Below are 26,851 nucleotides of genomic sequence, written 5' to 3'. Positions count from 1 at the left end.
TGCATGTTTCCTTTCCCTATAGTTTTAATTTGACCTGCAGCCGCTGTTCAACTCTCCCACTTACCAAAAGAGCCATTCACCTGACTTGGTCTTAACCAAGCACTTGCCCTCTCTTTGATCTTTCTGTTTCTCATTTCCCCCCCTCTCTAACCATCATCTGTTCTCTTCAACATCAACCATGAGCCCCCTCCCTCGTGCCCTGTCTCTTGACCTTCCCAGGACTTTTAGTCTATCAGCATCCAGGATTTCTCATCTGTTTTCAGTCCTCCTATGCTTTTCTTCCATTGATATGGTTGTTGATTCTCTCCATTCCTCACTCCCCTCCACACTTGACATTTCTGTTCCGCTCTTTTGTTGTGAGGTCCGCCTTCCAACTCCAACAATCTCTGGCTCACCCGCAACATCCACTTCCTACACTCCTGTTCTGCTGCAGAGAATCTCTGGTGAAAATCCTATGACCAGACCGACTTCCACCCTTCAGTTTTGCCATCTTCCAAGCTAAACAACTGTATTTCTCCAACTGAATCTCAGGATCACAACCCAGCTGTCTTTTTGCTCCTCTGACATGCTCTCAACCCCTCCCCTGCCTGCCAGGATCTTATCATATTTTGGTCCATGTTCTCTTGAAATAAATTGGCGAGACATTCCCTCTTCAACTCTTTCCTCCTTCTCTCTGGTCTCAGATGAATACGTTTCTCATCTGCTCTCCTTCTCTAACCTTTCCACTTGCCCCAAAGACTCCATCCTATCTCCTGCCCACCTGACTTCTTCACACTCACTTACTTCTCAAATACTGACATCTAGCTCTCCCTTCCATCACAAATGCTGATGTTTATCCTCAGCAACTTCCATACTGGCAGCCCATCTGAGCCTCTTCTCTCACTTCCTTGTTTGACCTTTAACCTGGGTCAACCCTCCCACCCACCAATAATTCCATTCACTCAACTGTGTCTTTGCAAACGATTGCTTCTCTCATCTCTCTGTAACCGAGTTCCCCGTCTCATCTCCTGAAACATCACCTACTTGCCTCTCGTCATCTCCACCCTTCCAATAATTCAGTGTCCACAACTCTTATCACTTAGCCCCTCCACATTTCCCCACTTACACCTTCTTGTTGATAAACTCAATTGTTATTCACTCCACTCTCTCTCCAACCCTCAACTCCTTATCACCTCTCACCTGCCACAACTCTGAATGCTAACTTTTACAAAAATCTCAATATTTTGTATATAAAAATGTAAAGCAAAAAAATAAGTGGCAACAGAGTAATACAATACCCTTCTACTCAAATCCTAATGTATATTTGTGCTCACTTAATAGAGCCACTACCATTTAATTTGGCAAGACTGAAAAAGAGTATTTATAAAAACTCAGAACTAAGTGACGTACCTAATTACCAACTCTCATATTTATTAAAATACAAAGTTGTGTTAGCGTAATTTACAGAAAAATTACCTAAGTGTAATCCTTTTGTGACCAATATTTCAGCAGAGTTTACTAACGTTTGAAGTACAGTAAGACCTTTTTAACCATAGCAGAACAACACAGATTGCATCTTAAAGTATTGTCTCTCTGATAGTCATACTTTGTATAGTAGATGCAATTATTTTCTCTAGTCCTTCTGAAAAGGATTTTACCTTTGAAATGCATCTAGTGGCATGAAGTTCAACATTTCTATGCTGTTAGATAGTCCAAGACACTACAGAAACTTTGTCCTATTTTTCCTTCCCTGGAAATTATATTAAATTATTCTGAGGCTGACCAAGAGCAGTTTACAAGGATAACTTGAACCTGGCTAGTCTATCCCTGGAAAAAAAAATGTCCAGTCTAAATTCTCCAAAGTAGCAGCAAGTTACATTTGGCATGGTGTGAGCACTGCTAGAATAGTGTGTCCAGTTCTCGTATCTACAATTCAAGAGGGTTCAGAGAAGAACCAGAGAATGACTGAAGGATTAGAAAGCATGCCTTACAGTGATAGAGTCAAGGAGCTCACACTATTTAGCTTAAGGCCATGTCTACCGGCTAAATCAGTACTGCTACTGCAGCGGTGTTGATTTAGTGGGTCTGGTGAAGACACACTAAGTAAGTGGGAGGGCATTCTCCCGTCGACGGCTGTACTCCACCTCCCCAAGAGGCGGAAGCTATGTCAATGGAACAGTGTTTCCTGTCGACATAGTGCGGGGCAGACACCGCTCTAAGTCAACATATGTTACGTCAAACTCAGTTACGGAATTTATGTAACTGAACCTAGTGTGACTTAGATTGACTTACAGCATTAGTATAGACCAGCCCTAAGAAAGAGAAAGCTAGGCTATTACTTGGATCATAGTCCATAACTACCTACATGGGTAACTAATATTTGATAATGGGCTCCTCAATGTAGCAGACAATCCAATGGCTGGAAATTGAAGCTAGACAAATTCAGATTGGAAATAAGGTGTAATTTTTTTTTAAATCGGTGAAGGTAGTTAACCATTGGAACAATTCACAAAAGGTCATGATTACAGGAAATTTCAAAATCAAGATTGAATATTTTTCTAAAAGATATGCTCTAGGAATTATTTTGAGGGCATTCTATGGCTCTGAGGTCTTTCTCTGTTATACAGGAGTCAGAGTAGATCAGGGGTCTCAAACACGTGGCACGCAAGGTTATTTTCTGCGGCCCACGAGCACCTCGTGGCCCCCCTGCCCTCCCGCAGCGTTTACCTAGAGTGGCTCCGGCCCAACGCACACCGGGGACAGGACAGGCTTCCTGCCTGCCTGCCCTGCCCCCACACCTCTCCGGGAAGCGGATGGAACCTGGGGGAGGAGAGGCGCAAAGGGGTGTGTGTGTTGATATTGTTTTAGGCACTGCCCCCAGCAGCTCCCGTTGGCTGCGGTTCTCCATTCCCGATTGGAAAAAGAAAATAAGTCTTCCTGTTTTTTCAACTCCTAATCGGTATCTTAACTTTGAATGAACTGCAGTAGTAGAATAAACTGAAAAGAAGAAAATAATCTCTCTGCACCTGCAAAAGAGGCTAGTGCTGCTAAAAACTGGTTCTGGTTCCATGTGCTTAGCTAGTAATTCCACTATTAAGTAGTCTGACTTTCTTTAAAATTGTCAGCAAACATGTACTACTTAGTATTTTTTAAATTAAATTCAAATGATTTTTAACAGACTATAGACCGTTAAGGCCTTAATACTGATACCATAATTTCAAAATGTATTTTAAATAGATTTTTAAAAGAGATATTACATTTAAATTTAAAAAACCCAAAATAAAAAAATCCATTTTTAAATTTAAAAAAGATTTTTTCCCACCCTGCAGACTAGTCAACCATGTTCAAAGAGCCACTCACCATCCTCCCCAAGCCCAGATAAAAGAACACAGCAACCCGAGTCACTAAAATAAAATCTGTAGCCAAACTGGGATCCCTAAGGAGTGCCAAGGCTCAAAATTCCCAACCCTTTACTTAACTGATCTGGCTCTCTGAAGCAGGATATGCTGCAATGCCACCCTGTTCTGTGCAGACAGAACAACAGTTTGGAAAGTCTTCAGAGGAGCCTGGCTTCCCAGCCCTCCCACTTATGGACAATTCTGTTCTACCTCCCTGAAGCAGTACAGCTTGAAGATTCAGCAACATGGCACTGAAGACCTGGACATGAAAGAGAAGTTCTCATTGGGAATATTTTATAAATATAATTAGTTTTAGTTTGCTAGTTTTTACAATTGTTACAATTTTCCAACCCGGGGGGGGGGGGGGGGGGAAACCTTCAGCAATACTTTTCCTGATTAAAGCAAGGTTGCAAGCTATCTTCTAATCAGAGCTGTTTGGAACTCTCAATTAAATGTATTTTTATCTAGATATTCTGTTTTGAAGCTGAATCATCAAATTTGATTAATTTATTTTTTAGACAAAGGAAATCCAGTAGAACTAATCTACCTGGATTTCAGTAAGGCATTTGCTACTGTTCCACATGGAAAATTAGTCAAATTGGAGAAGATGGGGATTAATATGAGAACTGAAAAGTGTATAAGACACTGGTTAAAGGGGAGACAACAACAGGTCATACTGAAAGGAGAACAGTCGGGCTGGAGGGAGGTTACTAGTAGAGTTCCTCATGGATCGGTATTAGGACCAATCTTATTTAGCATTTTTGTTACTGATTTTGACACAGAAAGTGGGACTGCACTGATAAAATCTGTGGATGACACAAAGCTGGGAGGTAATGCCAATATGGAGGACCACCAGAATATCATACAAGAAGATCTGGGCAACCTTGTAAAGTGGACTAATAGAAATGAGCTGAAATTTAATAGTACAATATGCAAGGTCACAAACTTAGGGACTAACAACAAGAATTATTTCTATGAACTGGGGACACATCAGTTGGAAGTGACAGAGAAGACAGACCTGCATGTATTGTTTGATCACAATATGACTATGAGCCGCCATTGTGATACAGCTGTGAAAAAGGCCAATGCAGTCCTAGGATGCATCAGGCAAGCTATTTCCAAGTAGACAGGGAAGTGTTAGTACCATTATACAAGGCACTGGTGAGACCTCAAGGGGACTACTGTGTGAAATTCTTCTCCCGTGTTTAAAAAAAGATGAATTCAAACTGGAACAGGTGCAGAGAAGGGCTACTAGGATGATCCGAGGAATGGAAAACCTACCTTTCAAGAGGAGACTCAAAGAGCTTGCTTGGCTTGTTTAGCTTAACCACAAGAAGGCTGAGGGGACATATGATCGCTTTCTATAAATACAGAGGGATGAATACCAGGGAGGGACAGGACTTTTAATTTAAGTATCAATGCTGACACAAGAACAAATGTACATAAGCTGGCCATCAACAAGTTTAGACTTGAAATTAGTCAAAAGGTTTCTAACCATCAAAGGAGTGAAGTTCTGGAACTGCCTTCCAATGGGAGCAGTGGGGAAAAAAACCCCTAACTGGCTTCAAGACTGAGCTTGATAAGTTTTTCACAGAATCATAGGGTTAGAAGGGACCACAAGGATCATCTAGTCTAACCTCCTGCCAAGATGCAGGATTTGTTGTGGCTGAACCATCCAAGACTGATGGCTATCCAGACTCCTTTTGAAAACCTTCAGTGAAGGAGCTTCCACAACCTTCCTAGGTAGTCCGTTCCATTGTCTTACAGTTAGAAAGTTTTTCCTGAGATTTAATCTAAATATGCTGTGCTGTAGTTTGAACCAACTGCCTCTTGTCCTGCCTTCTGTAGTAAGAGGTAACAATTTTTCTCTATCTTTTTTAATGGCAGCCTTTCAAGTATTTGAAAACCACTATCATGTCCCCCGCTCTTAATCTCCTATTTTGCAAACTAAACATACCCAATTCCTTCAGCCTTTGCTCATATGGCTTGCATTCCATCCCTTTGATCTTTATCGCTCGCCTCATCTTTTGCAGTTTCTCTACATCCTTTCTATACACTGGTGACCAAAATTGGATACATACTCCAGCTAAGGCCTAACCAGCACTGAGAAGAGTGGTACTTTCAGCTCCCGTGACATGCATGCTATGCCTCTGTTAATTTAACCTAAAATTGCATTTGCTTTTTTGGCAACAGCATTGCATTGCTGGCACATGTTGAGGTAGTGATCCACTACTCCCAGATCCTTTTCAGCAGTGCTGCTGCCAAGCTAGTTATCTCCTATTCTATATTTGTGCATTTGGCTTTTCTTCCCCAAGTGTAGCACCTAACATTTGTCTTTGTTGAATTTCTTGAATTTCATTGTCATCTATAGCCCAGTTCTCCAATTTATCAAGATGCCTCTGAATTTTAGCTTTATCCTCCAAACTGTTAGTACCCCCCCCAGCTTTGTGTCATCTGCAAATTTGATCACTATGCTCTCTATTCCTACAGCTAGGTCATTAATAAAGGTGTTAAACAGCACTGGACCTAGAACAGATTCCTGTGGAACCCCACTTGAGACTTCCCTCCAATCTGACCTCATTCCATTAATACACTCTTTGTTTGCAGTTGCTTAACCAATTATGGATTCACTTAATGGTAGTTCTGCCAACTCTGCATTTCTCCAGCTTATTTATCAGAATGTCATGTGAGACAGTGTCAAAAGCCTTGCTGAAGTCTAGGTATATTATTTTGGAGGGCATAGTATGACAATGGCTACATGCCACTGTAGGTGGTCATATGTGATTGCTAGCAGCAAATATCTCCAACAGCCAGTGATGGGACACTAGATCGGGAGGGCTCTGAGTTTCTACAGAGAATTCCTTCCCAGGTATCTGGCTAGTGGGTCTTGTCCACATGCTGAGAGTCTAACTGATTATCATATTGAGAGTCAGAAAAGAAATTTTCGCTAGGTCAGATTGGCAGAGACCCTGGGGTTTTTTTGCCTTCCTCTACAGCATGGGGCACAGGTCACTTGTAGGCATAAACTAACGTAAATGGTGGATTCTCTGTAACTTAAAGTCTTCAAATCATGATTTAAGGATTTCAATCAGCCAGAGGTAGGGTCAATTATAGCAATGGGTGGGTGAGGTTCTGTGGTCTGCGATGTGCAGGAGGTCATGATGATCCCTTCTGGCCTTAAAGTCTACATTTTCAGTGGGAATGTTTCTGTGGTCGAGGGCGCTCTCGTCACTTCTGACCAGACAGAGAGACACCTAAATTGAAAACCTGGCCATTTCTATCTGAAAACTGATATGTCAACACAATTCCATTTTGTGAAAACTTTCGAAAGTTTATTTTTATTCCAATGAAGAACAAAAACAAATTTTGAAACCTTGAAAGTTGTTGCAAACAGAACTGTCATCCTCTAGCTTACCCGACTTCTAACGCCAGGGGAGAGGGGGGGAAAGCATAGCTCAAATATATTCCTCTTTTTGAAGCCATCAAGAGTAAGCAGGATGTCGTTTACAACTCTTCCACAGTGAAGTACTATATACCATTAGTCTTCCGCCCAGTAATAAGTTGTAGACAACTGGACTGCTAAGAATCTGAAGGTTGACAATAACTATATTTATTCCAATACCACCTCTAGACAATACAGCTAGAAACACACAAAAATTTTAATTGTATAACATTTAAACAATTTCAGACAAAGCAATTTTGTTTAATAAGCAAATGGATTTCTGTACCATATTTATTGACAAGGTTTCTACTACAGTATGCTAAAATGACTCATTGGCTGGCATTTACAGAATGGTTTCCTGTTCTCTCTCATAAGTAAGGAAGGTAAAGGGGAACAAAGGACAGTCATTGTATTTCCATGCTATTGCATTAATATTCCTCATCATGAACTCTATGTTCAAATTTTTTTTCCTCTCAGTTTAATAATTGCTTAAACCTCACCCTGGCTACAGTTCACAAAGTATTTGCCCCCTCTCCCACACCAGTAATTAAGCAAGTATCAGTGTTCTGAGTAACTCATCTTGGTAGGTCAAACAATTCTTACACTTCTATGACATACAACTTACTTTACAAACAACGGAGCATAATCTTACATCATTCAAGTCAACAGGAATTTGGCCTTTGACTTCAAAGGGAGGTCACAGTGAGTACATCAAATTAATTCCATTTCTGATATATGACACTGATAAACAACACAATCCATATTTTAAAACTATAAAGTATAACTACTGTTCTTCCTCAAAGAACAAATGTACATAAAAATTCATAAGGAAAACACTTCCGAATTTTATTCATGAAGTTAAAGAATGTCTTAACTTGAGAAAAAAAATATGCCTGAACAACTTCTACGTTTACAAACTTAACCAGGCTTCAGCAATTTGTCAGTTTTCCAAGCATATGCTGTACTCTCGACAGAAGAACATGGAATAGAGTGCTGTTATGAAAATTGATACACTACCTTTATTAAGAATTTAATTAGGAGATTATCTATTGTTTTATTTTAAATAAATCAGTTATACAGTCTGGACAATCCCTACGGAAAAGGATAAAAGGACACAAATCAGATATTAGGAATGGCAATATACAAAAACCTGTAGGAGAACGCTTCAACCTCCCTGGACACACAATAGCAGATGTAAAGGTAGCCATCCTGCAGCAAAAAACTTCAGGACCAGACTTCAAAGAGAAACTGCTGAGCTTCAGTTCATCTGCATATTTGACACCATCAGCTCAGGATTAAACAAAGACTGTGAATGGCTAGCCAACTACAAAAGCAGTTTCTCCTCCCTTGGTTTTCACATCTCAACTGCTAGAAGAGGGCCTCACCCTCCCTGACTGAACTAACCTCATTATCTCTAGCCTGATTCTTGCTTGCATTATATATATATACATATATACATATATATATACATATATATATATATATATATACACATATATATATATATATATACACACACACACACACACACACACACACACCTACCTGCCCCTGGAAATTTCCACTACATGCATCCAACAAAGTGGGTATTCATCCTCGAAAGCTCATGCTCCAATACGTCTGTTAGTCTATAAGGTGCCACAGGACTCTTTTGCTGCTTTTACAGATCCAGACTAACACGGCTACTCCTCTGATACAGTTATACAGTAGATCCTGAGAGTAACGAATATGTCAGGAATAGAGGTTGTTTGTAACTCTGAACAAAAAGTTATGATTGTTCTTATAACAATCATAGCAGGAGGGAGGGATAGCTCAGTGGTTTGAGCATTGGCCTGCTAAACCCAGGGTTGAGAGTTCAATCCTTGAGGGGGCCACTTAGGGATCTGGGGCAAAATCAGTTCTTGGTCCTGCTAGTGAAGGCAGGGGGACTAGACTCGATGACCTTTCAGGGTCCCTTCCAGCTCTGTGAGATAGAGATATCTCAAATTATTATTATTTTATTGTTTTATTCTTTTAAAAGTTTACATCTGAACACTGACTTAATACAGCTCTGAAACATTACTATGCAGAAGAAAAATGCTGCTTTTAAGCATCTTAATTTAAATGAAACAAGCACAGAAACAGTTTCCTTACCTTGCCAAAAATATTTTACCTTTACTCTTTTTTAAAAAAAGGAGTTTACGTTTAACACAGTACTATACTAAGCAGCATTTGCTTCCCTACCCTCTTTTTTGGGGGGGGCGGGGGTGGAGGGGGATCATCTACTGTCTGATTGTGTACTTCCAGTTCCAAATGAGGTATGTGGTTTACCGGTCAGTTCATAACTCTGGTGTTTGTAACTCTGAGGTTGTACTGTAAATGCTTTATTGGTAAAAGATTTAAAATAACTATCTTATGAAAATTAAGTTTTGTACACAGTAGCATCCTAGATAAAAACATATATCACACTTCATTTGCCTTTAAAGCTAAATTTCATTAACTCAATCAGAACAAGTATTATAGAAAAGTTAAATACTGAAAGGCCCTAAATATTCATACGACATCTATAAATTAAAATGTAACTGCACATTGCTTCCTCTCTCCCCCACATTTCACACCAATATTAACAGATAACTATGGACCTAAGTATCAGGTCATATTTGCCTATCTACTGTATCATTTGTTTAAGAAGTTTTTTTAGAAAAATGAAAGACTGAACATATTCACTGCAGTCAGAGTAAGATAATAGTTTCAGATGCCATTAATAGCTAGTTCACATAAATATACACTTACTGTTCAAGTGAAACTCAACAAGGTGGTATAACTAAGGAGATATAAGATTCCTTCCAAACTAGTAAACAGAACAGTATAAATGCAGACGGTGTTTCTGTTAATTCAAGTTAAATGGGAACATGGAAAACTTATGTTGAGAAATAAGAGGAGCCAGTGCCTCCCCCTACTGGCCATAAAACGTATGCCTTAAAGTTGGGGAACATAAAATGAACTGCCACTTGTAGCAATAAAACTTCCATGATTTGGGATCTAGACAACTATTTGATTGAATTCAGTTTTTTAAAAAAGGTATTTCTAGAGGACTACATTGTCTAATATTAAGAAATACAACACACCCGACCTCAAGATTTCCCAAACAAATATTTGAAACAGTGACATTATAACCAAACATTAATTAAGGTTGGCTGTAATGACGTGAGGCATCATGCCACTAATAAAAATAAATGTTTCATAGCAAGCTCATCTCCTGTTTCCAGTAGCTTGGCCTTCTCGTGGCATTACAGATGGTTTCTCTATGACAGGAATGACATTTGTGATCTACCAGGTCTTTTTAAGTATATTTCCAGCTGTAGAGAAGCAATCTTAAAGTACAATTTGTAGTAAACTAAAAAAATAGCTTTACACAGTAAAACTGCTACTAAAATATACAGAAATATATATTTGGGCAGTCCATAGAAAGTGCTATCCATTTCAGTGGAGAGTAGCCGCAATGCAGCAAGCAGCCAAAGACAGCAGAAATAGTTTTAATATAGGACAGGAAATTACAGTTCAGAAGGTCCTATTTGTAATATTCAAGATTTCTCTACCATCCTTGATACATTCATTTCTTCATTTATAGTTACTCTAGCTTAAAAATAAACATTTTCATCCTTCTTTCTCTTGTGTATTAAGCTGTATACGTGAACAGAACAGATAAGCTAAACACATTCTCCATCCAAATCTACAGTGTAAAAAACTACTAGAAAAGATGAAAAATCCAAACTGTATTTATTCCAAACAGCATTTCCTCCTTCGAAAACCTAATATCATGATGAAAGCCAGCATCAAATGCAAAATATGTAGTTTTAAACCAAAGTTACCCAATTATAACCAAACAATTGTTATGTACACATGGAAAACAGTTCCATAAAATGCTAAAAGAAATGCATTGTCTGCACTGTTTTATAACTGTCGAGCTTAAAAGCATTTCTTATTGAATCAACTTCAGTTGGAAAAAACCACCTACTAACCTGTCTGTAACTGTTGTATTTCGAGATGTGTTGCACATATCCATTCCAATTTAAGTGCATGCGCGACCCACCCACAATTGCCGTAATTTTTTCCCTTACTGGTATCCATGGGGTCGGCTCCAGCACCCTATCGTGCCATATGCTCATAGTGCCAGCATAAAGGGCCCCATGGAGTCTACACTCCTTCCATTTCTTCTCACGGAAAACTCCAAGAGAGGGGACAACGGACGGGTCTTGGAACGGACATGTGCAACATCTTGAAGAACAACAGTTACAGAAAGTTAACCATTTTTTCTTTGAGTGCATGCACATGTCCATTCCAATATAGGTGACTCACAAGCAGTTGCACAGGAGGTGGGCTCAGAGACCAAGGACAAGCTGCCTGTAACACTGCATTGGTCAAAGTTGGCATCGTCTTTGGCGTGTAGGGTAATGGCATAGTGTGTGGAGAATGAGTGCACCAAGGATCAGGTAGCTGCCCTGCAGATATCTTGAACAGGGACTTGAGCTAAGAAACCATCCAAATAGGGCTAAGATCTTGTGGAGTGAGCAGTCAGGTTAGGTGGAGGAGGGACTCCTGCGAGGTCGTAACGTGCCTGGATACACGAAGTAATCCAAGATTAAATCGTCTGGGCAGAGATGAGGAGCCCTTCATTCTCTCAACTATCGCTATAAACACCTGAATCGATCTGCAGAACAGCTTGGTCCTTTGAATATAAAATACCAGGGCCGATCTAACATCCAAGGAGTGCAGACATTGTGAAACCACTTTCGGGAGGAACTTTGAATGTGGGTGCAACTACACTTTATCTTTGAAGAAAATTGTATACGAGGGGTTCCGACATGAGGGCTCGGATCTCCAAAACCCTCTTGGCTGAAGTGAGAGCCACTAAAAGGCATTTGTAGGTTCAACAGCAAGCATGTCACTAGGGGGATGAAGGGCGGGCCTGTCAGCTTTGACAGGATGAGATTTAGGTCCCAAGGAGGGATTGGTTCCTTCTGAGGGGACACACTCTCCAGCCCTTTGAGAAAATGGATTACCATTTCATGCCAAAAAAACCCCAATCTGTTGTCGACCTTAGGATGGAAGGCTTAAATGACTGCCATGTGGACCTTGATTGAAGAAAGGGCCAGACCTTGTTGTTTCAAGAGCAGACGATACTTGTAAGTTGCAATGAGCATTGTATAGGTGGAAGCCCACGCTGGGAAGACCAGATAGAGAATCGTTTACACTTTGCCAGGTAAGTTACCGTGGTGGAATGTTTTCTACTGCCTAGTAGGACTATGAACCTCCTCAAAGTAAGCTTGCTCTTTAGGATTCAGCTGTGAAGGTTCCATGCTGTCAGATGAAGAGAGCTGAGATGCGAGTGGAGCAGCTGACCATGGTCCTCGGTGATCAGGCCCGGGTGCAGTGAGAGCCAGATTGGTGGCTGCACCAAAAGGCTTAAGAGGGTGGTAAACCAGTGCTGTCTGGGCCACTCCAGGACTACAAGGATGACCTGTGCTCAGTCCTGCTTGATCTTCAACAGAACCTTGTGAATTAATGGAATGGGGGGAAAGGTATAATACAGATAAGTTGTCTATGCCACAGGAAGGCATCTGTAAGAGACCCCGTGCCATGGCCCCTCTGGGAGCAAAACTTATGGCATTTTCTGTTGTTGCAGGTAGCAAACAGCTCTATAAGGGGAGTCCCCCCACCTCTGGAAGATGTTTTTAGTGATGTCTGGATGAAGGGATCAATCGTGGTAAGTGGAGAAGGACCTGTTGAGGCGATTTGCGAATTGGTTCTGTATACCCAGCAGGTAAGATGCTTCTGGGTCAGAGGTGGGCAAACTACGGCCCGCGGACCACATCCAGCCCGCGGGGATCGTCCTGCCCGGCCCCTGAACCCCCGGCCCTGCGGCTATGCCGCCACGCGGGCAGTGCTCTGGGTGGCGGGGCTGCGCGCTCATGCAGGGCAGTGTGTTTGACTCCAGCCAGGAGGCGCGGCTCCAGACATGCTGCTATGAGCGGGTTGGCAAGGGGGCCAGGAGCCTGGATATGGAGCAGGGGCAGTTGGATGGGGCAGAGGTTTGGTGGGGCAGGAGATGGGGAACAGGGGGGATTGAATGGGGGTGGGGTCCTGGGGGGGGGCCTGTGAGGGGGAAGGGGTGTGGATAGGGGTCAGGCAGTCAGGGGACAGGGAGCGAGAGGGGGTTGGACAGGGGGTAGGGTCCTGGGAGCAGTTAGGGGCAGGGATCCCGGGAGGAGGTGGTCAGGGGACAAGGAACATGGGGGGTTGGATGGGTGGGGGGATTCTCAGGGGGACAGTCAGGGGGCGGAAAGTGGGAGGGGTCAGATGGGGGCAGGGGCCAGGCTGTTTGGGGGGCACAGCCTTCCCTACGCAGCCCTCCATACAGTTTCACACCCCAATGTGGCCCTCTGGCCAAAAGGTTTGCCCACCCCTGTTCTAGGAAGATTGAGTATGTAATGCAAAACTCCCACAGTTGGATTGCCTCCTGGCAAGGGAGGGACGAATGTGCTGCACCCTGTCTGTTGATATTATACATGGGAGTTGTACTGTCTGTGAGAACTGACACTGCATTGTCTAATGTGGGTTAAGAACGCCTGGTAGGCCACATGAACTGCCCTGTGGTTTCTATTACCGATATGGAATGAGAGGTCTTCTTGAGACCATAGGCCTTGAGTCTTAAGCTGCCCATGGCGGACTCCCGAACCCAGCACCAAGGCATTGGAGATACATAGATGGTTGAGGCCTCGAAAAAGGTACTCCCACACAAACTGTTTGTCTGTTCAACCACCAAGTCAGTGAGTCAAGGACAGTAAATACCATGTCCAGATGTCACGAGGGTGAATATACAGTGGCCAACCAGGCCTGAAGAGGCCGGAGATGTAGCCTTGCATGTTGTACCACATATGTTCACGATGCCATGTGGTCCAGAAGGGTCAAGCACATCTGGACTGTTGTGATCAGATGTGCCTGAAGGGAGCTTATCAAAGTCGAGATTGAGCAGATACGATCCTCTGAAAGCAGGGGCTTCAGCTGATCAGAATCAAGAACAGCGCCAATAAACTCTATCCTTTGTATGCAGATACAGGTGGGCTTCTGGTAATTTATTAATAGGCCCAACACCTGGAAGGCAGACATGCCAAACCCATGAAAAAAACGCAGAAATTGGGCTTGTTTTTAAGCTTAATTGGCTTGTGAGTTGCTTGTTGGCTAGTTTTTGGCTTGTAGCTTGTTTGGCTTGCACTTACACTTCATGCAAAGGAGTGGGTACTAACCTCAGACAAAAAGATTGAAGCTGTAAATCAGGATCCAAACCAGTGAGGAGTGCATAGATCACCAGCTCTGGAGAAGAGTAGAGAAGTCATGACAGCAGTGCCATCTGAGTGTCTTTAAAGTTCTCTTGGATTTATGATGTTTGATTTTAGGGAGAATTACAACATCTAACTTTTTACTCTTTGCTGATACAGTAGAACCTCAGACTTATGAACATGTCAGGAATTGTTCGTAACTCTGAACAAAACATTATGGTTGTTCTTGCAAAAGTTTACAATTGAACATTGACTTAATATAGCTTTGAAACATTACTATGCAAAAAAAAACCACTGCTTTTAACCATCTGAATTTAAATGAAACAAGTACAGAAACAATTTCCTTACCTTGCCAAAAAATTAACTTTCCCTATTTTGAAATAGTTATGTTTAACAGTACTGTACTTGCACTATTTGCTTCATTGTTTTTATTTCTGCTGCCTGATTGGTACTTCCGATTCCAAATGAAGTGTGTGGTTGACTGATCAGTTTGTAACTCTGGTGAACACAACTCTGAAGTTCTACTCTACTGTATGCATTCTCAGCTAATGGCAACATAACAGCTTTTTATCTAGGAATTATAACAGTTATATAAAAAAGCCAGAATGTTTAATGAGTGGCCTTGAAGGGAAAAGGGAAGAGAAAATGCTTACCTAGCTCAGCTTTGCCATCAGGTCATAATGCAAGGATGAATAGTGCCTGAGAGACTAAGTTAAACACGGTTTGTTATTTCCCCTCGCTCTAGCAAACTGTGTGTTCGCTGGGTTTCCCCCCCACTAAATATAGTCTTTATACTAAATGTGTTACTTTTTTTGCTAGTCAGGAGACTACACTATGTCTAGAGACATTTATTTAAGTAATTACATAGCTTAACATACATTTATTCAGATTCCTATTTAGTCTTATGTTGGCAAATAGTCAATAATGCATTTCTTATTTACTAGAAGATTAATTATTTTACTTGTGATTTCTTTCAAGCTGCATTTGGATGAAAACTAGAATTCAATTAAAATGCACAAAACTGCAGTTTAGTTTTTTATCAGTTAAATAAAACTACCTTAATATGCTGAATACATGAGAAAAATGTTATTTTGTCAAAACATCTTTTGCATTTACAACTTACTGACTAAACAAAGGAAATGTTACCTGTAGTTTGTGAATTTAACTCATTGTTTCTGGTCACAGTGTCCTTCAAGATTTTAGAACTAGTGGACCTCATCCTCTCACACCTTGTTTTTAGTCACAGACTGGAAGAGGAAAACAAGCTTTTTCAACTCCCAATCATTTTATGAATGAATCAGTCACTGAACTAAACAGAACAAAATGATAAAAAATTCTCCCTGCATCTCCAGAAGACGTTAGTGCTGTTAAAAGCTGGTTCAGCTCTTGAACAAACTCTGGTTCTAGCTGTTTTACCAGTGACTTTTACAAGTTCAAGTGATCAGACTTTCTTTAAAACTTCAAGCAGTATACATTTGCTGCAGAATATTTTTAATTTAATTTAACTGATTTGAATGGGTTGTAGAAAGATCAGGCCTTAATATAAACTATCAATGTCAAAATTTAATTTTAAATAGTTTTATTTTTAAAAAGAAAAATGTAAATTCAAAAATAAAAATAAAAAAATATATTATATGTCCCTAGTAATTTATTTTGACCTTTGTGTACATTTTGGAAAATTTTAGGGGACAAAATTAAAGCTGGATGGGCAGTGTAAATCAGGTGTGAGTAAAATTATAAGTTTCCCAGAAAACTGACATGTCATGAATTCCTCCATAAAATCAAAAACAAGAAACCTGCTGAGTGTACACTCAGCAGAAGCATCAACACTATAAAAAGGAGAGCCTTTATCAGCTCTCTCCATTACCCTAAAGAAAGGCTGATGTACATTTAACAGTATGTAAGCAGTAACTGTGTTGCCTCTGAATATCATTACAGAATTTGACACCAAAATGGTCTTTTTTTCCAGGGAAACTAATAGTAAGTATGCAGCTTCTCTGCAGTAATGATATCATTCTGATACGTTCACATTTAGTTCAATGAAATTTAAAGTCTGCCCCCCTTCACACACAAAGAGTTTACAGTGCTTAATTCCGTAATGCTTTTAAGAGTCAATTCTTTGCATTACTATACACAGATGTGGATAAGAAACTATCCATTGTTATATTTGTATTTATAATTATTTTAGCCTGATTTCCAATGCCACAAGGATTCAGTACCAATAACTTAAATCTCAATACACTTTAGAGAAAAGTGAACATAGTTAAATCAAACATACTGCTAACCTGCCAATACACAGAAGAAATATGTTGATTCTTTTAATTTAGTTCGCTATAAAGCACCTGGCTAAATCACAGCTACTGAGAGGAGGTTATTTCCTAAAATGCCAGAAGTCTAACCATACTTGACAACAGAAGCTGAAAGTGAGATACAATTGTTCTCTACTCCATTTTGAGAATGCAAATGGTTCTTCTGACAAGCTGACAACTTTCCTTCCTATGCCTGCTGTGTTACATATATACAGAATTGGTAACTCTGTGTGTGTAGACATCTGTCGTCAAGATGCATAGTTAATAAACTGACCGTGTTCTCGTTACATAGCAACTGCATCTCACACTTCAGTGTTCTGATCTTTCTGCTGTATAAATTCATAATGTATTTATATCAAATATTTATCTTCAAAATGTCATATTAGCTTTTCACTGCTGAGTTTATTTTTTCAATAAATATCCTTTAATACTGTCTTGCTACAGTTCATTTGAGAGATGTGGACACAATAAATTTCTCTGATAAATTGGAGGGGGAAGGGGAGAGTACCTTCTATACAAGAGAACAATTGAAAACATAGCCAAAAATTCTTCATATGGGAATTATGTATTAAGTGTTACCAGTTAAGAAATATGGGCTTGAACACTGCTGCAGTGGTAGACCTCTTGCCAGGGGACACTATATGGAAAGGATGAAACTGAAAAGAGACTAAGAAAAAAGATTCTAACAGATTCACTTACTTCTTACCCTCATATTCCAACAACATACTGCTTCATAGTTGTGTAAAAGATAAAACTTCATTTCATGTAATTCCCTTCCAAAGCTTGGGGGGGGGGGGTTCTGTTTGTTTTTATGTTTAGTATCTAATGGCTGACAAAGGGTAACTGGAGATATGTAAGTGATTAAGGGAGAAAAGGTGAACACTAAGTTATATTCTATACTTTTATATTCTGCAGGTTTTACCATGTGAGGCATTAATTTTTTTACACTTTTAAATAAAGGTTTTTTTTATTATTATTATTATTATTTTGACATAACAGACAAAAGAATATTTCGTTATTTTTCATGTTTATCTTCCATAAGCCTCCCTGTCCCTTTTCAGTTCATGTAACCTGGGGAAATGCAAGTAATCCACAAAAGGAAGTTAATTTGCTCTTGTATTTCAGACATTTCTTGATCATTAGTAAGGCTCTGTCAATCTTCAATGAATGGTCATGCAGGCTACTGGCTCAAATTTTCAAAAATCAGTGAACTACACTGAATTAACAGAAAAATCACATACCATGTAGTCAAAAATATAAATTTCTAATACTTAGAAAAACCAAGTTTTTGGATAACCAAGTTTCTTTAAAACATCTCATTGAAGACCAAGAGGAGTTTGAAGTTTTACAAAAATGCCTGTTAAATTAGAGGTGCAAAATAAGCACTTAAAATACTGAACAAGACCTTTCACACTCAGATCTCAAGAATGGACAAACTGAATTTCAAACATACCAAACACTCAGTCATGATCTATTGAGTACACAAGGGAAATTTCAGTCTAAATGATACAGTACTGGCTACAGAAAATGGGTTAGTCTTTAGCTACTATATTCCTCATTTTATAAAATTACAAGGAGTGGGGGGAAAAAAACAGCAAATTTTTAAAAGACTGAACTGTTAATTCAATTTGATGCTAAATTTAAACTTTACTATCATCATCAGCTAAAGCAGGGGTAGGTAACCTATGGCACGTGTGCCGAAGGCGGCATGTGAGCTGATTTTCAGTGGCACTCACAATGCCCAGGTCCTGGCCACCAGTCTGGGGAGCTCTGCTTTTTAATTTAATTTTAAATGAAGCTTCGTAAACATTTTAAAAACGTTGTTTACTTTATATACAACAATAGTTTAGTTATATATTATAGACTTATAGAAAGTGACCTTCTAAAAACAGTAAAATGTATTACTAGCATGCGAAACCTTAAATTAGAGTGAATAAATGAAGACTCGGCACACCACTTCTGAAAGGTTGCCAACCACTGAGCTAGAGATTTAGTCAGTAAGATTTTTAAAAAAATCACTGTTTTCACAACTGTATCCCTGCAATGCAAGGAACATTTATACAATTGAAAGTTTTCAAAAGCCAAATGTATAAAAAATGATGTTCATCTTTTGAACTTTCCATATACACTTTAAAGCCATGTGCAAAATGAGAATACAACATTTTGATGGGTCAAGACAAGAAAAACAATTTCTCAAGTAACTCTATATTGAAACTACTGTTTAGGTGGCTAAATAAAATCAAGTAATAAGATATATGTGGATCATCACCACCACACTGAAAAGGATTAATATTAAACAGCTGCTGCTATCTTCTAACAAATTCAACAAGACTTGTAAAAAGAGGCGCAAAGGATTTCTTAAACTGGCCATCCTGTCCAAAGTGGCCTTAATCATACTAATATTTCAGCAGCAGATTGAAAAATAGCAACATAATGGGAATATCACAATTTCAGAACACTAAGAGATCTTGAACCTGTCAGAATTGCCTGGCAGTTATTATACATTTAACAAAATTGTTTTTCAATTAAGCTTTAAGTTCACTTAGTGGTTTGGCAGGATATACTATACTACAAATGGCTAAAGGAAAGGGAATGATACTGGGAATAAATTACTTAATCCATTATCATTGTGCCCTAGGCACATCACAACCTCTGTATCATTCACTTATTTTTAATATAAAGACAGTTACTTTTATTGTATTCTGAAAAGTACATCTTCATAGTGTTGGAAAACAAAGTATTAAAGAGTACTCCATGAAAATGACTCAGCTACCAGAAAATTTAAGCATAGTTGAAACAGAGAGATATAACTCCAATATATTTGAAAGGCAGGGGAAGTTCATCATATCATCAGTTTCACAACACATAGCTATCAATCCACAAAGGGATATTTCTGTTAATTACTTTTACTGGAATACTCCAGTGCCAGACCACACAACCATTTTATACAGCACTTTTAGGAGAGGAAGACTAGAAAACTAAGCTCAGAGACCTTATGGCAACACCAGCTTGATAGCTGCCAAGCTCCAGACGAACAGCCTAATAAGTTGGACTGCCGGTAACTATGATTAACCACCATGAGTTATCTTGTCTCAGCAGAAAAACAGTTAAGGGTAACAAAGAAAAATTCTGGTCCCCCCTATTCTTTCCAAGGCCCCACAACTGCTCTTGATAGCTAAGCAATTGACATCTCTTTGGGGTTAAAAGGAATGATGTATCAAATTGACTTGGACCAAAGTGAGATCACAGGGAGAAATAGGAGGATTTACACTATGAAGCAACCTGTTAGCCACTGTCAAAGTATTAAAAGATGAACTCCTCTGAAAAAGAACCAGATGGGAAACAGATGCTATAGAGGGCTATCAGTCAGGGACACAGACTAAACACTCAAATCTCCTGAACAACTCTCTCTTTCCCCCCCTCCCCCCACTCCGCCCCCACCCCCTGCCCCAGATCCCAAAAAAGAAATGAGGGTATGGTCATAGAAACAAGATGGCATTAAGGTCTTTATCCCAGGACCAGATGTCCTTCAAACATGAAGTTGACATTGGAGAAGCAGTAGCAATACTATAGTCGAAGTTAAGAGGAGGGATGGTTTAGGGTGCTAGTTTGAGACTTGGGCTGAATACCCTGCTCCACCACGGACCCCCTCTGGGACCTGCAAGGTGTGATTCCCAGGGCAGGCTGACAGATGCAAGCTAGCACAATAGCAGCCTGGGCAGCAGCTCATGCTAGCCGCCTGATTCCAAACTCAGGTGGTAAGACAGAGCCATTACCTGGGCCATCTTGTCCACACTGCTACTTTTAGTGCACTAGGACAAGTAGAATTAGCATGAGTATTTATCTGCATGGGGAATCATACCTCCCCACTGCAATACAGACTACTCTTAGTGTCCCATCTGTAACATGGGGATAAGTAATGTTTCCCTACCTCACAGGGGAGTTCAGAGATAAATTAGAGACTGTGAGGTGCTCAGATTATGGTAATGATGAGGGCCTATAATAATCTACATAAATAGGCAAGAATTCAGCCTCTGTTTTGTTAGAAAAACAGTTTAACCCCAAATTTATAACACACAGTCTGAGTAAAGACCAAATTTTCTCAAAGTTTCCAAGTAAATCTTAGTTTGAGTTCTAAGCAATTTAAAATAAATCTTAAAGAAGTTAAGATTTTGAACTTCAATTTTTCGGCCCCCTATACCTTAAAGGCTACAGACAGTAGAAAGTTTAAAATGTGAATATAGTCAGATTTAGGGTCTCCCTCTCCTCTGGTGATACATAATTATTTCATTAACACAAAGAAAAATTGTGTTAGTCACCATAACTGAAAACTTCTGCACAACAGAGCTGATGGATGACATGTCAGCTACTTCTGTTGGATAACATGGCATATGGAAGCTTTTAAAATAAGCTAGAGGGGAAAAGCTTTGAAGCAAGTTGGGGAAAAAGGACTCCTGTAGTATTTGTGTTGCTTCTTGGATGAGGCCCTCTGACAAAGAAACAGTTATTTTGATGAAGACCAGGATCTTTGACAAAGTCCCAAACCAGCTCAGGAGCACAGCTCGTGAAAGTGTTCAGTCAGCTCCAGAAGAGCCTAATTTTTGTCAAAGTAGCTGTTGCGCTATTGAAGATCCTATCCTTTATAAGAGAAATATTAATGTTATTCATCATAAATAAAAAAGTAGCTTTGGTTATTTTTGTTCACCAACATACCATTTGGCAGACTTTCAAATCAACAATCTGAATTTACAAAAAAGGAAATGGTGGCTAAGCTAGCCAATAAAAATTGGCTACAGAAAAACTGGAAAGCTTATTAGGAAAAAGGAACAGAGACAAGAACAAGAGAACTTTGAGTTCCTCTGAGTCACTGGGCCAATGTAATCATTGAAAGCAGGCAAGTTTCTGACCAAGAAGGAAAAAAAGGCAAGACATACAGAGACCCCAGGAAACACCCTATTCCCCAAACATGAGAGAATGTAAGCATGGTAGTGGAGAAATTCAGTGTCTGTGGGGGTGGGGAGCTTGGGGGAAAGGGTGGGGGAGAATTAGCATTCCCAATAAGACAGAGTTAAAGCTGTGATGCATTATTTGTTGTGATTAGTGGCTGTGCTAGATTTGAGGAGTGTGCCTATAAGTGGGGGAGAAGAAGTTGAGTATTTTTTCATTCCTCAACTTATTTCATTGCTTTGGTTGTTACATTAGCTACCCTTATTCCTGGGGGAATTCTGCGCCACAGTGCATGTGCAGAATTTATGTCTCCCGCAGATTTCTTTGCTTCCCCACAGAAAAATGACAGGAAGCAAAGGGAAGCTACAAAAGCGGACATGCAGCTCTCCCCAGCAGTATGTTTCAGGTGCCTACAGCAGCCGGCAGAGAAGTAAGTCACTGGGGGGCTGATGGTGGGACTGGGGAAGACCCAGCTGGTGGCTCCTACCCTTGCGCTGGGCTCACATGCTAGTCCCAGCCAGGCTGTGGAGGATGGGACTTCCTCTTCCCCTGCATGGCATCCCAGGCCAGGTCAAACCCAGCCCCAGATTTCTCCCCCATCTACAGGAAGCTCTGCAAATTCCCCCCTCCCTACACCCATCACTCCTTAGCTGCAGGGGGAGGGATCACTGTATAGGGAGCTGCTCCCCATCCACCCAACCCCCATGCATCCAGACCCCCCCACCTACCTACACCCTCCTGCTGAACCTCACCACCCCATACTCAGAACCCCTTCCTGATGATCCCCACTCCCTGCTTCACCTGGACCACCCTGAGGTGTAACCTATACCCAGATCCCTATCCCATCGAGCCACAAGCAGCTGTACTGGGATCCCCATCCCACTGAGCCTCACTCCTGCAGCATCTGGACCCCCCTCAGTGAGCCCCCCACACCCAGACCCCCTGCCAAGCTCCATCCCCCCCCTTCGCAGACCCTCCCTGCTGAGCCACAAGAACCGTCACCTGGAAACTCCCCCCCCCCACAGTCCCATTACTGTTTCACCCAGAACCCCAACAACAAGCCCCGTGTATCCAGATCTCCACCCCACACCCAGATCCCCCACTGAGACACGCGCACTGAGATTGCCCCACAAAGAACCCTCTAAACCCACCCCTGGATCCCCCTATACTAAGCCCCTCCACACTAGGATCCTGCCTTGCTGAGCCTGCCTGCCCAGACCTGGTGCACCTGGCACAGAGGGGCAGGGCTTTGGGGTGTTTCTGGAGCAGGCCCAGTTCTTGTGCTATGTCACGGTTGGGTGCAGGCTCACCTCTGAGTCCATGTCGGGAAGGGGGAGGGGGGGGAAGAAGGGAGCTGTACTGAGATCTCCCACGTCTGTGCAGCCACTGGCCTGTGCTCCTCAATGACATGCTGGAGCCTAACATTTGTTTGACATAAAATTCGCAGAATTTAAAAATAGTGTGTGCAGAATTTTAAATCTGTTGGCACAAAATGCTCTCAGGAGTAATCTCATGCATGGACCAGACTTAGAATCATAGAATATCAAGGTTGGAAGAGACCTCAAGAGGTCATCTAGTCCAACCCCCTGCTCAAAGCAGGACCAATCCCCAGACAGATTTTTGCCCCAGATCCCTAAATGGCCCCCTCAAGGATTGAACTCACAACACTATCAACTACCTCCAGGGAGTAGTGGCCACTTTGAAGATATAATTTTTAATTTAATGCCCTCCAAGAAAAAAAACCTCTGATGCCCAAGCAGTTTCATAAAGATGTAGTGAAACAAAGAACAAACAATATAAATAGCACAACTATATAGGAGCAAAAGTTAGAAAGGCCAAAGCACAAAACAAGATTAAACTAGCTAAAGACATAAAGGGTAACAAGAGAACAATCTACAAATACATTAAAAGCAAGAGGAAGACCAAGGGACAGGGTAGACCCATTACTCAATAAAGGGGGAGAAGGGGGGAAATCAATAAGAGAAAGTCTGGAAATGGCAGAAGTGCCAAATGACTTTTTTGTTTCAGTTTTCACCAAAAAGATTAGTAGTGATTGGATGTCTAACAGTGAATGCCAGTGAAAATGAGGTATGATCAGAGGCTAAAATAAGGAAAAAACGAGTTAAAAATTACTTAAGACAAATTAGATGTCTTCAATTCAACAGGTCCTGATGAAATACACCCTAGAATACTCATGGAGCTGACTGAAGAGATATCTGAGCCATTAGCTATTATCTTCAAAAAGTAATGGAAGGCAGGAGAGATTCCAGAGGATTGGAAAAGGGCAAATGTAATGCCCATCTATAAAAAGAGAAATAAGTACAACCCAGGGAATTACAGCTCAGTCATCTTAACTTCAGTACCCAGAAAGATAATGGAGCAAATAATCAAGCAATTTGCAAACACCTAGAAGATATTAAGCTGATAAGTAACAGTCAGCATGGATTTGTCAAGAACAAAAGGTGTCAAACCAACCTAATAGCTTTCTTTGACAGGGTAACAAGCCTGTAGATAGGGCGGGAAGTGGTATATCTTGACTTTAGTAAAGCTTCTGATACGGTCTCGCATAACTTTCTGATAAACAAACTAGTGAAATACAACCTAGATGGAGCTACTATAAGGTGGGTGGCCTACCTGGTTGGAAAACCGTTCCCAGAGACTAGTTATCAGTGGTTCAGTCAAGCTGGAAGGCCATATTATGTTAGTTCTCGCAGGGATCAGTTTGGGGTCTGGTTCTGTTCAATAGCTTCATCCGTGATTTAGATAATGGTATAGAGAGTACATTTTTAAAGTTTGCGGGCAATACCAACTTGGGAGGGATTGCAAGTGCTTTGGAGGATAGGATTAAAGTTCAGACTTATCTAGAAAAACTGGAGAAATGGTCTGAAGTAAATACGATGAAATTCAATACGGACTAATGCAAAATACTCCACTTAGGAAGAAACAATCAGTTGCACACGTACAAAATGGGAAATGCCTGCAAGGAGTACTGCAGGAATGGATCTGGGGGTCATAATGGATCACAACCTAAATAGGAGTCAACAGTAACACTGTTGCAAAAAAAAGCAAATATTCCGAGATGTATTAGCAGGAGTGTTGTAAACAAGACGCAAGAAGGAATTCTTCCCCTCTACTATGCAATGATTAGGCTTGAACTGGAGTACTGTGTCCAGTTCTGGGTGCCACATTTCAGGAAAGATCTGGACGAATTGGAGAAAATCCAGAGAAGAGCAACAAGCAAGACTGAAGGTCTAGAAAACATGACCTACAAGGGAAAATTGAAAAAATTGGGTTTGTTTAGTCTGGAGAAGAGAAGACAGAGGAGACGTGGTAACAGTTTTTGAGTACATTAAAGGATGTTACAAGGAGGAAGGAGAAAATTGTTGTCCTTAACCTCTGGGGACAAGACAAGAAGCAAATGGCTTATAAGAAAGTAAGGGCAGTTTAGGTTAGACATTAGGAAAAACTTACTGTCTTGGGATTAAGCACTGGAATTAATTGCCCAGAGAGGTTGTGGAATCTCCATCATTGGAGATTTATAAGAACAGGTTAGACCAGGGGTGTCCAAACTACGGCCCGCGGGTCAGTTTTTATTGGCCCGCAGCAAATTCTGAAAATATAATTGAATATGGCCCGCACATGGCGCTTGAGCTCAACTCTGTTGCACTTCTCAGTTTCAACACTAGATGGAGCCAGTCACAGAAAAGGTGCTTCTCCACTAAACAAAATTAAGCAAAAAAAAATAGTTACCACGAGTCACCAGAAATGGCAGCACCGAAGAAACGCAAGATAGCAAGTGAGTGTAGAACAGGGGTGGGCAAACTATGGCCTGCAGGCCACATCCGACCCGCGGGACCGTCCTGCTGAGCCCCCGAGCTTCTAGCCCGAGACGCTCGCCCCCGGCCCCTCCCACACTGTTCCCCCTCGCCCACAGCCTCAGCTCGCTCGCTCGCTCCACTGCCGGAGCCGGCACAAGGCTCTGCTGTGAGCTCCTTGGGCAGTGCAGCTGCAGAGCCCGGCCTGACCCAGTGCTCTGAGCTGCGCGCGGTGGCGGTGGTGGCATGTCCCGGCCCAGCCGGGTGGCGCGGCTGTAACACTGCCAGCCACTGGTGCTCCAGGCAGCACGGTAAGGAGGCAGGGAGCAGGGTGGGTTGGATAGAGGGCAGGAGAGTCCGGGTGGTGGTCAGGGGCGGGGTGTGGATAGGGGTTGGGGAACAGGGGTTGAATGGGGCAGGGGTCCCGGGGATAGTCAGGAAGGAGGGGGTTGGATGGGGTGGCAGGGGCAGTGAGGGGCAGGGGTTCTGGGGGCAGTCGGGGACAGGGAGAAGGGGTGGGTGGATGGGGCAGGGGTCCCGGGGGGTAGTCAGGAAGGAGGGGGGTTGGGTGGGGTGGCAGGGGGCAGTGAGGGGCAGGGGTTCTGGGGGCAGGCGGGGACCGGGAGAAGGGGTGTGGATGGGGCAGGGGTCCCGGGAGGGCCGTCAGGAATGAGAGGAGGGGTTGGATGGGGCGGCAGGGGCCCAGGGGCAGTCAGGGGACAGGGAGCAAGTGTGTGTGGATGGGGCAGGGGTCCCAGAGGGACCATCAGGGAATGGGGCAGTTGGATGGGGCAGGAGTCCTGGCCGGGGGGGGGGGGGGTAGATAGGAGGTGGGGGCTGGGCCATGACCCCCTCCCCTAACCGGCCCTCCATACAATTTAACAAACCCGATGCGGCCCTCAGGCCAAAAAGTTTGCCCGCCCCTGGGTTAGACAAACACCTGTCAGGGATGGTCTAGATAATACTTAGTCCTGCCATGAGTGCAGGGGACTGGACTAGATAACCGCTTGAGGTCCCGTCCTATGATACAAATTGGTTCATGGCCTGAAAGACAGACCATGAGATCTGCATCACAGTTGCCAACTTTCACGTGGTAAATAAGCACCCTGACTTTCACACTAAGCCAAAAATCAAGCTAATCCCATTTCAAAACAAGGCCAAACCAAGCCAATCCTTAAGAACCCCAACATTCTATGTGACTAGATCCCCCCAGGGTGCAGTTTGGGCCTGTGGTGGACCCGCTGTGCACCCCTAACTCCCTCCCCTCCTTGCCGGGAGCTGATAAAAAAAGAAGCAACAAGCTACAAGCCAGAAACTAGTCAACAAGCAATTCACATGCCAATCAAGCCAAAAACAAGCTCAATTTCTGCGTTTTCTTTTGTTTTGCTTTGCGGGTTTGGCACGTCTGGTCTCCATTTGAAATGATAAAACAGATGAAATAACATGCTGTCCCTTTACAAATGGAGTAGAACATGACTGATGGCATGGCCTGTATCTATAATAAGTATTCTCAATGCTTGGGAATCACCAGTCAGTTCCAATGACTAAAACGAAAAAACCTTGCAAGAAAGAAATAAGCATGACTTTCAGAGAGTTCCTATGGATTCTCCTATCTAGCAGACATGTTGATTTATTTTGGATT

At 41.8% G+C, this 26,851-nt stretch overlaps 1 protein-coding gene across 16 annotated transcripts in view; it reads right to left on the bottom strand.

Annotated features, from left to right (window-relative positions):
- JMJD1C (jumonji domain containing 1C) overlaps positions 1 to 26,851 on the bottom strand; it is a 332,141-nt gene that overhangs the window by 239,630 nt on the left and 65,660 nt on the right. For 6 of the 16 annotated variants that reach the window (XM_039482603.1, XM_039482599.1, XM_039482600.1 and 3 more), the window contains exon 1: positions 3,459 to 3,636. The exons of the other annotated variants lie outside the window; for them this stretch is intronic. The gene's annotated coding sequence lies outside the window, so the exon portion shown is untranslated. Of the gene's footprint in view, positions 1 to 3,458; positions 3,637 to 26,851 lie in introns of those variants that run through there. 16 annotated transcript variants of the gene reach the window in all.

Source organism: Mauremys reevesii, linkage group 7 (assembly GCF_016161935.1).
Source record: "Mauremys reevesii isolate NIE-2019 linkage group 7, ASM1616193v1, whole genome shotgun sequence".
Classification (NCBI taxonomy): domain Eukaryota; kingdom Metazoa; phylum Chordata; order Testudines; family Geoemydidae; genus Mauremys; species Mauremys reevesii.
Note: the sequence above shows the minus strand (reverse complement) of the source record. Positions and strands in the feature narration are given on the sequence as shown.